The sequence below is a fragment of the Centruroides vittatus genome, unplaced genomic scaffold (assembly GCF_030686945.1).
Source record: "Centruroides vittatus isolate TY-2023 unplaced genomic scaffold, ASM3068694v2 contig_474, whole genome shotgun sequence".
NCBI classification, from domain to species: domain Eukaryota; kingdom Metazoa; phylum Arthropoda; class Arachnida; order Scorpiones; family Buthidae; genus Centruroides; species Centruroides vittatus.
Window position 1 is genome coordinate 3,183,542 of NW_027122266.1, and position 14,061 is coordinate 3,197,602.

Consider the following 14,061-nt stretch of genomic DNA (forward strand, 5'->3'; position numbering starts at 1 on the left):
ATTTGTTTAGGTTTATAAAGCACTGAAAATTATACATTTAAAATAAATAAAAAGAAGAAAATAGTCTTATAATAATTTAACTTTTATTAATTTATGTACTACTAATAGATAAACCCAAGCAAAGCCAGGCTTATAAAGTACTCCTTGCAGTAATTGTTACACCCGGCATTATTAATTGTAATTTCAAAAAAATGTATGTGGTAAAACCCATTTTAAGAACATTATCAGAATGCCCATAAACTATACAGGAAATATGACCTCATAAATAGCAAGTTTATAGATAACAAATAAACCAAATTTAATAATTTATGTCAATGCAACACCTGGGCAATCTGCTGAAAGGGATGCCTACTGGGAGGAGTTTTACGGGAAGCTGTCCCTATTTAGTTGTTGCTAACTTGAAGAAAATCCAGAAAATTGCACGTGGCCAGTCTGTTGGTGATGCAAGAACTCACAACCAACTACCACTGTACCACTTCCATTCCATTCAGGTTAGTGCTATATGCTACTCATCAAAGCAATAATATAGCATAACTTTATGTTATATTATTGTTACAGTAACTAAGTGAATATACTGTAATATTTATCTTATTATTTTTAAACATTTTTTTGCCAATAGGTTCACTACATGTAAATCCAGCACATCCAATGTAAACGGAAATTAATTGATATATAAAAATCCAATCATTATTTCGGGGTGGTATGTACTACATTATCTAAGTTAGAAATGTGTTAATGTAACTGCCATATTTCATAGCAATTTGTCAAATGACCTAGGAGTGTATAGCAAACAAACACATTCTCATTTATAGATATAGATAAAAAAAAGATATTTTTAATGATAGCTTTATGCTTGTTTGTGGTAGGAGAAGCATAAATCTTGCATGTTTATGATGGAAGCATCAGCAGTATGACAATCTTGTGTTTTTTTTTTTTTTGTATATACAATGCAATTATATAGACTAAATTATCATTTAAACATTGCCTGTATATTGAAAAATATTATTACTGATTGATTTAACTTTTCCCACTATTTTTATAATTCAGGATGATGTGCTTAAAAATACTGCAATTTCTTTTTGATATATAAATTTTCTCTGATATAGAAGTACAAGATCTTGTTTTTCAAATAAAATGTTAAAGTTCTGGAAAAGGTAAACATAAAACTGACTTTATTATTTTTCCCTTAGTATTTAAAGAAATTAAATAAGTGTAAAAAACTTATAAATTGTATCACACATAACACTAAATCAATATCATCAGGAAAAAAAGGAATAAGATAAGTCTTATATGTTGTAAAATATGCTAATTTTTTCAACATATGACCTTCAAAATCACCCTGCATTCTATATGGTAAAGGTCAGCTTCAGCATCTAAGGTAGATTCCATTATTTTAACAATTATTTAAAAAAAAGATTAAAACAATAATAAAGAAATATTCAGCAAATTGAAGTCTTGATTGTTACAACATAATTCTTTAAAGTGTACAATAAATATCAGTTTACTACATACTGTACTTTATTACTACTTTTTTAACACAGCAAGGCCACAGTCATAGCAGAGCCAAGACACTAGCAGCTAACAAATGCATCACAATCAAAACATGACGTCATTGCATCCTATTTTTCACTGATGATATGGCATTTCCAAGAAGTGTGCGCCAAAAATGTTTAAAATACCATATATGGCAAAAAGCAATAAAAAACAACTTTCTGATAATCAAAGATAAAGTTACAATAAACATAATATAGGCTAGACCCACATAATATTAATAAGGTTATTTCTGCATTTAGATTATACAACTCATTAAAACAAAGAAAATAAACAATGCAAAAATGATCTAAAATGTAAGATTTAGTGAACAACAGTCATGGTCTAGGATGAGCAGTAGCTAGCTCTCCAGTGAAATCTTGAGCATGCTCTAGAAAATTTTCTTCGATTTTATTTTTTCAACATATTTTACATTAGGATACAACCTGTATGCCAAATTTAATCTCTTATATGCTGCAAAATACATCTAATGTTAAGTAAAAAAAAATCTGATTCTAATGGGTTCTGGAATCTGATAAAAAGATTTTTTAAGTTTGAATTTGAGTATTTATGTCTTGTTTTATAATAACAATAAATATTCTCTTATTTCTGCAGAAATTATTTGTGAAAAAGCAAAATATTTTTACAAATGGATAATGAACAAAACTGAGTTAGAGCAACTGATGGCTGATTTAATAAATTTAAAAGTAATGTAAGATCTGTTTTCTAACCATAAATAACAACAAATTATCTTGTAACATCCCTTGTGATATCCTCTTTTTCATTAAAAAAATTTCAAGATCAGCTGATGAGCTAGGTCTTATGCCAGATCAAATGTAAAAGACTACAGTGAAATTCTGCAAAGTAAACCAAACATTTTTCTAGTAAAGAAAATATTTCAATATTTCTTTTACTAGAAAGATAATGACATTTTTTGTTTCAATGCTAACTTAATAGCACAAACTTAAACTGTTCTTTATTGAAAAAGTAAAAAAAAATCCAAGAATCTCTGAAAATATGAAAAGTATTTAATTTAATGAATGGTTTCATGAAAATCTTATGTTTAATAAAAGGATAACACCTTATGAATTCTGGACAATGCTTTAAGACCATCTAAAGAACAATCATTTATTATTAAGTTAGGGTTTGCTGCTGGAACCACTCTTCTTATCAAATCAATGGATTAGAATATTAACCAGAGAGTGAAATCTCACTAAGATAAAAGCTTACTATTTAAAGTAATTAACCAAAATGAATATCATTAAATTCCTGAAAGAAAAGAAACAGAAAAATGCAATTTTCAACTTAGTATATGTATGGCAAAATATACTGCAACAAGCAATTATTTTATTGTGATACCATCACAATGCAGGGCTGCAATTTTTAATATTTTTAATTTAATCCTTTTCCTCCCAACTGGCTCTACAGGTTTTAATGCTTCAGGTTTTAAATTTAAAAAATTAAAATCTATTATATTATTTAAAAAACCAGTGAAGTGGACTCATCAGAACTAGACTCAGACTCCTCTCTTTCCTCTAACTCATAATCACAAATATTGTTACCAAACATGTCTAGGTAGTCTAAAAGATCTGAATCGTCTACCTGCACAGATCAACCGGCCATTATTTACAAATCTAAAGAAAAATTTAAAACTTAAGTTTCAAAACAAAATATTTGTAGCAAGGATTTTTTGTTAAAGTGCATAGAAAATAAATGAAAGACAAAAAATACTAAAATAAAAATAACAACAAAACTAAAAGATCATAAGATTAAATATTTTTCAAATCATGTTCGCCATGTTTAATAATGCCATGTTTCTTTTACATGGCATTTATTTATAATCTTCTCCAAAACAAATGAAACATGTGCAATATTTTCTTTTCAGAGTTTTGTTTTATTGTTTTATAATTCTTATGTTTTTTCTCTCTTGATTAGTCCTACATATATATGTTTACACAAAAAAAATTATACAAATAATAATTATATTCAGTTATAATTTATTTTTCAAACAAAGGAACATTTTTCAAACAAATGTGTGATCTTTTGTTTTTTTTCTTAGTTTTCTTTTTTTGTAGTTTCATTATACTTTTATTTCTGCTTTATCAATAAATCCTATATATATATTTATTATTTATATAATTTATTGTATGGTTTTATTTATTTATGAACAATACAATAAATTCTATAAGTAATAAATATATATGTAGGATTTACCAATAAAGCAGGAAACAAAAGTATAGGCCTAATGAAAAACAAAAAGAAAAGTAAGAATAAAACAAAAGATTGCACGTGTTTCCTTTGTTCAAAAAAAATTATACATATAATGAACTTATATATGTAGGACTTATCAAAAGAGAAAAAAACAAAAATTATTAAACAATAAAATGAAACTCAAAAAATAAAAACACTTGTTTCCTTTGTTTGGAAAAATTATAAAATATATTATATAAATAATAAATATATATGTAGGCCTTACTGATTTAGCAGTAAACAGAAGCATGATGAAACAATAAAACAATGCTAAGGAATAACAAAAAAAAAATACACATACGTGTTTTCTCTGTTTCAAAAAATAATTTCTGTATAGTTTCATTCATTTGTTATGATATATCTTACAGAGAGTAAGATTTAAAAGAATTACAAAATAATGAAATTAATATATTCAGTAGAAATCACAAAACACTCAACAGAACAGCAAAGCCAAAAGTGTTTTTCACACTTCACGCCACACACACACACGGTGTCCCGTGTGTGTGTGTGTGTGTGTTTTTTATGAATTTTTAAACTATTTACAAGTTGAAAGAATTGGTATATTTGAATGCAATTTGCATAAAAGTTATTTTCATAAAGAGGGATTTTTTTGGGTAGAGAAAAAGAAAATAGTTCAAATTTTTGTCGATAGGGTGCTGAACACAAGAAACTAGCTGGAATTGTGCAAATCTGAGTCTTTTAAAATGCAGGGTGTACAATTAACATCTCATTTCTGAATTTTCCTGTTGACATTGGTGGGTAAAGCACTATTGGTGAAGTTGACGAACCTCTGATAAACATAGTGCACCACTGCGTGGGCGATTACACAAACTTCCCATTTCTTTGAAATGTTGTACTAGGGAAATCAATCCTACAGGAGTGATTGGACCTGGACCTTTCTTAATTCTTTTCTGTGTCCTAAACCTTTGTAAAGTTTCAGCCGGCGATTCACGGCTGAGATAAAACAATTTCACCAATAGTGCTTTATCCACCAATGTCAACATCATAATGAAAACCATATATCAGTGCCAGTAACAGGAAAATTCAGAAATGAGCTGTTAATCGTACACCCTGCATTTTATAAGACTCAGATTTGCATGATTTCAGTGATTTTCTTGAGTTCAGCACCCCCTATCGACATTATTTTCTTTTTCCCTACCCAAAAAATCCCCCTTCATGAGAATAACTTTTACGCAAACTGCATTCAAATATACCGATTCTTTCAACTTTTATGAATTTTTAAACTATTTACAAACTTATGGGACACCCTGTATATATATATATACAGTAAAGCGTCGTTTATCCAAAAGCCAGTCAACTGAAATGTCGGTTAACAGAAAGCTTTCCAGTCGGACTGTGTCGTGCTGAATCGAACATTTTTGATACTAGATTAACTTCTACAGTATAATTTTTTTTGTTTTTATATTTTTCAATATATTTATTTTGTTTGTACAAAATAAAGAAATAATTTTTAACGATAAAATAGCCTCGATTATTATTATAAAAATTTTCATTAGGCTTAAAATCGACAAAAATTCAACACGAAGCAACATGCAACGGAGAAAAATTTCAACATTGGATAGGTTAATATATTTTTCATACATAATCAGTTATCCAAAAAATAAGTTATCCAAACAACCCCAGTCCCGAACTGATTCGGATAAATGACACACTACTGTACAGGTATACCTTGCCTTACATCGGTAATTGGTTCCAGGAGAGGCGACGTAAGTCAAATTTACTTGTGTAGTTACGACAACAACACAGAAACACAGATGTTTTCATGTTTCGTTCTCTAGGATTTATGATGTTTATATTAACATTTACTGTAAATGTACATATTTTAATATGAATTTATGTGCTTTTAATGCTTTTCTAGCGATATTACGACTTCAATATTTGTGGCAGATGGATGTAAAGTCGAATAAAATGACTTAAACTTGATTTTCATTTTTCCATATACTTTTTAGACAAATGACGTATAATCGAGAACGACGTAGCTCGAGGTATACCTGTATATATTTTATGATATTATGTAGTATTATGTGCATCATTACATTGTGTTTCACATATTTTTAACTAGATGGCAGTGTTAATTATTACATATATATTTTAATTAATGTTAAACAAATTTGAAAATGACGATTTACTGTCAAATGGGGGAAAGGGTTAAAATATATGCTCTCCACCTCAAATTAGTAGTATCTTGTCCTGTACATCATACTTTTCTTGCTAGCAACAGAGTTGTACTGGTCATCTATCTAACTCCTTTCGGGGAAAAATTTTTGAATTGAAATAATGTGACTTCCAGTGCAAAGTGGAAGTTTGAATATAATAGTTAATTAGGACCTGTTGCCCCTAAGCTTTCCATATCTGGTTTTGATTTTCATGTATCTAACACTAGTCTCAAGATTAAGGAAGGACAGACAACAGAGGTAATTTATACGTCTACAATTTTTTTCAGATTGCAACCTAATAAAATTATTTTATCTTGGAAAAGTGTGTTATCTTGGGTCATCATGTTCATTAGCTTGTAGTAGTAGTAAAATCAAGAAAACAACAAAAAATACTGTTGCTTTAAATTTTGATCTCCAAAAAAACTAGCTGAACTATGAAAGTAAATATATCATCAGAGACAAATATAGATGAAGTTAACTACAGGTAACTCCCCCCATATAACACAGCACTTCTATAGCACAGATTCACTCTAACACAGTTTGAGAATTGGGTAAAACCCTCGTACAACATGAAATGTAATAAAAACTATTAAAAGCAAACTTTATCTAATTTAAAATTAGGGAAATGCCCGTACAACAGTTCAATAAACACGATAAAGCTTTTAAGTGCAAAAGACATTTGACATTTTTCATTCGAGCGCGTACGCACTATCAGATTTTCCTGCATAATTTTTGTGAACTATTAGTACTTAAGTACAGTATGTAAATTTTCTTTTTCAGCCTTCTGTCAATACACGTGGTCCTTCTCGAAACTTATTTCATGTTGCCAGATGTTTTTCCCTTAGGGGCTGTCCATAAATTATGTAAGGTATTTTGGGGTGGGTGGGGGTCAAGGATTTCTTACGATTTCTTACTCAGGGGTAGGGGGTTAAGAATGCTCGTTGTACTAATGCCATCAGATGTGACGTAGAACTAGAATAACAACGCTAGCAGACTCACTCTCTACACATTTTTTATCATGGGAGAAAGGCCGTGTAGGGGTTTCTCACTGTTTTTTTTTTTATTTGAATAAGTGCACCACTCCTATGGGTATATAACACTAAGAATACATAACCAAAATACATGATTCAAAGTAAACATAAAATTAGTATTCGATTTTTAGTGAAAACTAAAATGTAAAACTAGAAATTATAAATAATCTTATCTTCCATATTTTTTTTAACATAATTGTAAAAAGTATCAAACAGTGGCTACCGAACAAGCTTATTGAGTGGACATTGCCACCCGAAACCAAGTGTAAAGATTTCTAATTTCAGAATAAGTCTATCTTGATTGTAAATTGGACAATGATAGATCATATGGTCGACGGTGTCTAGGTTTTCTGTAGAGCAAAAGCAAGAGGCAGTTTCTGTCCGGTTATACATGCTCAGTAAGTAGTTGAACAAATGTTAAATCTTTAAGTGGTGATGAGAACCTGCATTCAACGCTAGAAAAATAATCTTATTCTACCAGTTTTACTGCTCAACTATTGTTAATTCCACTTTTGCATAGCGTTGTCATAAATATAATTTTTAAGGCTGCTGTATGAGAGAGGGTTGTGAGTGTAGTCCAAGTCAGTGTCCTTTGCAGCTGACTTAGCCTCAAAGTCGGCTTTTTCATTTCCTAGGATGCCAGTATAGCCGCGAACAAACATAAAAGTTATCTTATTTACAAGATTTTTAATATGTTGCTGGATATATGTGATTTTATTGCTATTGAAATTGGTATTTATTAGAAATTTTAGGATGGACTAAGAATCACTGTAAATGTTGATAGACAGAGTTTTGTTTGGTAGTGAAGTGACCCACTGAACAGCTTGGTAGACAGCGTCTTCTTCAGCTTGATGTGAGGGTATCTTCTAACATATTTTGGGCAAAATATGTCAGTTTGGAGGAAGCTACAGATACTTGAGCGGACATGAAGGGGGCTTTTGGACCCATCTGTGTAGATATGTCTGCATGGTTATCCATGGAAGAATGTACCCTGGGGATAACCTTGTTTATAGGGTGATGATCAGAGATAGGGTAATTGCAATATGGTAGCATTTGAACAATCATAGATAGGAGTAGAGACTGCTGTTGAGCTTTGATATTTGTAGTTCTGATATAGTAATTCACAACCTTTTCTACAATACATAATGGCAAAGAAAGGAGCTCTGCTAGAATCAGAGGCATTAGTAGAAACAGTTCTGCAGCACTTTGAAATTCTGATGGCAAACTGTCTTTGAAGAGAGAGTAATTTACTCGCTACTGAATTTTCACTAGTTCCATGATCCCAGCTAGAGGCCGCGTAAAGTAGCATTGGTTGTATTGCCCCATTATATACAGTTTTATAAGCTTTATGATTTAGTTCCCCGGTCACGATGCACTAGCTAGTTGATCTGTCAAAGTTTTCTGCATCTTTTTGTGAAAATTAAAATTAATATAAAAATGAATATTATGATGTTGATTAATGATGATAATAAAAAGATTGTTAATAATTAAAAAATAAAGTTCTTAAAATAAATTGTTCATTCGAATTCATTAAATTTTTATATTTTCAAATTTGTTAACATAGTCTTTTATAAATAATAGTACATATTAATTAAGAAATTAATAATTATACATTTTGGACCTAAAGTTTTTAGGGTTTCATTAAAAAATTTATTTTCGTTAAAATCTTTCTATAAAATTATGCCTAAATATTACGTAAGATAGGGAAGGGGAGGGGACCAAAGAAAATATTACGGTTTCTTACACAGGGGTGGGTGGGGGTCTAGAATGGCCAAAATCGCCCTTACGTAATTTATGGACGGCCCCTTATTCCATACTTGCTTTCTTCCATCACCGGTTTTTAGGCATTGAACCACACCTCCAACTATTGGGACAATCACATCTTTACAAGTATGTTATATACTTGTAAAGATGTGATTGTCCCAATAGTTGCAAAAGGTAGAGCATGGATCTGAAGATAATGTAGAAAAATGCTCAGAGGATAAGGATATCTTGCAAAAAGAAAATGCCTTCAGTTAATAATGATTAGTGATGACAAAGAAAACATTGTTTAATTTATATTAATATGTATCACTTCTTAAGAAAATTTTAATAAAGATATTTATCTTAATTATGAAAATATAATAGCATGTTTTTTAATTTTTGGAACCTAACCCCTCTTTTCATACTAGTTTTGTTTTGTATAACATGGATTCGCATAACGCAGCAATTTTTTGGAACAACTCCTGTGTTATACTGGGTTTACCTGTAGTTTGCTTGAAGTGATACAGAGGGAAAAAATTACAAATCAATGATGATAAGAAATAATTATGTGCAGAAAGATGGCAAAAATCAAAAGTGAGCATGAGCATGAACAGACAGTGTCAAATGTATGTACACTAATATGTTGAAAGTTTGGTTATTTTTAAATAGACATCTAAAACAAAAAGAAGAGGCTATCATCAAATAGAGAAAAATGCAAAAATATAAATATAAAAAAGCAGTTGTTTTCAGTAAAAACAATTGATAGTTATTTTCAGAGATGTAAAGAAAGTGTATATGTATACATGGGGAGACCCAAAAATAACAGGAATAATTTTGTGGAGTGCAGGAGGTTTGTAGTAGCCATATCCACTGCTAGATGTCAGTAGATGGAAACCTGTAGCAATTTTTTTTGCGAGAGCTGTTTTTCATTTTCATTGAAAATGTGATGCCAGATTTTAAAGACCAACATGCTGCTGTGAAATTTTGTTTCATGTTAGGGAAAAGTGGATCGAAAACAGTTGAAATGATTCAATGCACTTACAAAAAAGGTGCCATGAATAAGACAACAGTTTATGAGTGGTTTTCCCACTTTCAAAAAGGAAAAATGTCTCTTGAAGATCAACTCAGGTCTGAACATCCATCCAACGTTCGAACTGATGAAAATGCTGAGAAAATTCACGCTCATCAATGAGGGACCATTGATGAACTCATTGATTTGTCTGGGATTTCATGGAGTTCGAATCAGTGAATTTTGTCACAAGAACACAGCACGAGAAGAGTTTCTGCAAAGTTTGTTCCATACTTGTTGACCACTGATCAGAAGGGCAATTGCTTGGCAGCTTGTCAGGCTTTGAAAGAACTTTTGGAAAATGATCCAGACTTGTTTTCCAAGGTGATAACTGATGATGAGTTATGGTGGTGTGGTTACGAAACCAAATGTCAATCCAGCCAGTGGAAAACATCAGGATCTCCTCATCTCAAAAAAGCAAGACAAGTGAAGTCAAATGTGAAAACCATGTTAATCTGTTTTTTTTATGTGAAAGGAAGTGTTCATTCCAAATTCTTCCATTCAGACCAGACAGTCAATTGACATTGTTATCTGGAAGTCCTCAAAAGACTTCATGATGCTATGAGAAGGAAGAGAAAGAAGGGAGTTGTGGCAAATGAGGGATTGGTTTTTCCATCACAACAATGCACCCACTCACACGACACTCCCTGGTGCACCAGTTTTTGACAAGAAATGGTATGACCCTCTTCCCCACCCCATTCGCTTGATCTCGCACCTTGCATTTTTTTTCCTGGTTCCCCAGAATGAAGAAAGAACTCAAAGGGAAGCAATTTCAGACAGTAGAAGAGGTAAAAGTAAAAACAACAAAGACACTAAAAGGCATTTTGAAACAGGAATTTTCTAGGTGTTTTGAACAATAGAAAAAAGTTTGGACAAGTGTATTGAGGCTAACGGAGAGTATTTTGAAGGAGACTAAAATATAAAGTTGTTAAAATAAATATATGATTTTTTTCTAAATTTTTTTCCCAATATTTTTGGGTTCTTCATGTATACACTGACTGTATACACCACACACATACACTTTGATTTGATGTGAAGATCGAGAGCCTGATTTTTCTCTAATTTAGGGAAAAGTTTAACCAATTTCTCCTTCACGATCATTAAGAAAACATCACACAGAAAAAGGATTGAATGTCAGCCTTCTCATCAACAACTGTTAACCCTTTCTTCACGAGGGTACCAATCAGCCAGTACCCCCCATTGTTAAGCAAAACTTCGAGGGTACCAATTCGTAGGCACCCTAATAAAAATTTATCGACAACAGATGTCAGCACTTGACAGCAGCATCTTGTCTATCATCTGTTTCACATATTTTTGTCCAGGTGGTGTTTTGTTGACTTAAAAAATTTTAATTAATGCTTTTTTTTCCTTAATTTATTTTTTCTGATAATTTTTTATTTCATTTTTAGCATATTCATGCAATAATATTACTATAATAAGTTCATTCATATAATAAATCCATTCATATAATAAGTCAACGTGTTATAAATATTCAAGTTGTAACTTTCAGTTCTGACATTTTATGCATTTTTTATTTTTTATTTTAATCTAAAATATCAGCAAATGTTACATGTATTACTACTGGTAATCATATGTATATTACAAATATTTATATTCTTGTTCGATATGAAGTGAATAAAGTATATTAGTTCATTATATTAGTTGATAACAGAATAAAGTTTTGATTTCAAACAAATGTTTGATATAATGTTTGATAATTTCACAACAAATAAACATACATGCATAAGTGTTATATAGAGTTGTACAAAACAATATTCTATGTCTTTCTGGTTCAAAAACTAGGTATTTAGACAATGTTAATTTTAACAAAAAGTTACAAATTATCAAGTTTAAATGTCAGTTCTGATAGATATATATCTATTTTTTTCTTGTAAATTTTTCTAATAAAGTGTATTGAAAAATATCATATTTAAAACTAAAGATATTAATAAATGTACATGATTTTTTTCATATGAATATAATGATAATTTGATTTTTGGTGAATTTTTAAAATAATATAGCCTGACTGACCTATATTGCCTTAGGACAGATTACAAAATAAATGTAAACAAGATGGTGGTTGTAAAGGGTTAAGAAATTATAACAATCTATTGTTAAAAGAAGGGAATGTCAACCTTTGAATGAGTAAACAGGATGAATCTAATGTGTCTCAAACCAAATAATACACTATCTGCTCTGTAAAAACAACAGCTTAATGTCACCAACAGCTCACCTATGACTTCACACATGCAACTTCATCTCCAAACATCCGATCATCTGATCATTTTCCCAGGCCTAAGGAGTATTGTGGTAGTACACCAATATTTATTTGTATATATCTAATATATATGTATTGGGTTGTTCGGAAAGTTCGTAGCGATTTTTGATAGCCGACAGTTGAGACACCGATTGACGCAAAAATGATTAGAATTGTACAAACCAATGAATATTACGATAAATGACCTTGAGACGCGTCCGTTACAAAAAAACCGTTAAGATTATTCAAATAGCGTTTAATTTGGCTCATTGCAAAAATGGATGCGAACAACGTGCATTATCGACACTTGTTTCTTTTCTTTTTTCGTAAACGCAAAAATGCTGTACAAACAGCAAAAAAGATATGTGATGTTTATGGTGGGAGTGCTGTATCAGAATCAACTGTTCGAAAGTGGTTTGCAAAATTTAAAACGGGTAATTTCAGCCTTGAAGATGCTCCTCGCTCAGGAAGACCTCCTGTTATTGAAGAGGACCAAATCAAAGCATTATTGGATGAAAACCCTCATTACACAACTCGAGAGATTGCAGACATAGTGAAGTCATCAAACAGTACTGTATTTCAACATCTAAAGAAGCTCGGATACGTGAATCGTTATGACATTTGGATACCTCACGACTTAACGGAAAAAAACTTACTGGATCGCATCTCCATTTGTGATTCTCTTGAAAGACGAAATGAAAATGACCCTTTTCTGAAGCGTTTAGTGACAGGTGATGAAAAGTGGATCATTTATAACAACATCAGCCAAAAACGATCGTGGGGTAAGAAAAATGAATCCCCATTAAAAACTCCAAAGGCCGGTCTTCATCCAAAGAAGGTCATGCTCACTGTCTGGTGGGATTGGAAAGGAATCCTGTACTATGAGCTGCTTCCACAGAATCAAACAATTGATTCTGATAAGTATTGTTCCCAATTGGATAAGCTGAACATGGCAATTAAAGAAAAACGTCCGGAACTGGCCAATAGAAAAGGCATTGTGTTTCACCAAGATAATGCCAGACCTCACACGTCTTTACGAACACGCCAAAAATTATTGGAACTAGGCTGGGATGTTTTACCCCACCCCCCTTACTCACCCGACCTTGCCCCGTCGGACTACCATTTGTTCCGTTCTCTACAAAATTCCCTTCATGATAAAAACTTTGATACTTTGGAAGCTTGCAAAAACCACGTGGATCAGTTTTTCGCGGAAAAAACTGGAAAGTTCTACGAAGAGGGTATCATGAAGCTGCCCCATAGATGGCAACACGTCATTAAAAACAATGGCGCATACATAATGGAATAAAAGTATATTTTTAGTATTAAAACAATTTCTTTTATTTCTCTTAAAAATCGCTACGAACTTTCCGAACAACCCAATATATATTTCTATACTTTCTTCCTTCTTTGTTCTCGGTTCTTTTGTCTTTCAATTTCTAGAAGCTTCTTAGTATGGGTGGTGAGTCACCTACTCCGAACACAAAAGAAAGGTGGTAACCCTGAGGGCAAAAGTAAGAAAGGATAAACTACTTTTAGCTGGGACGTCGAAGGAAGAAGACGCAGTGTAGTGTTCTCCAGACTGTTTTAGCATCAGTTGGAGAGACATTAGTCAAGCTAAGACTGAATATTTTGATCTCAGGAATTCTGGAAAGTTATAGGAAAGTTTTTGATTGAAGATATTTACGTCGTTTTTTCCTCAACCCTCACGAAAGAAATATTTCGGCCACCACCACCACCACCAGAGTGTTCACCAATTTTGAGTACCCTTCTTGTCTTATTCTATCGATATACTCGTCCTATTCTCTATCCTTTTCCTTCTTCCCTTTTTATTTGTTAGCATAAGTAGTTTTTAGTTCTTTAGATATAAGACTTCTTTGTACCGCGGTAGATTTATATTGATCGTTTATTTTTATTTTTTTGTCGCGGGAATCGCGTCAACCGTTCTGTCTGGGTTTAGTGTTAATTGATCGTACAAGAGCACGAACGGACTACGAGGAGCATCGG

General features: G+C 31.7%; 1 protein-coding gene across 4 annotated transcripts in view; it reads right to left on the reverse strand.

The window, feature by feature from the left end:
- The window catches only part of LOC136977709 (xaa-Pro aminopeptidase 1-like), a 91,483-nt gene that overhangs the window by 5,678 nt on the left and 71,744 nt on the right, over nucleotides 1–14,061 (reverse strand). The gene's annotated exons all lie outside the window — the stretch shown is intronic.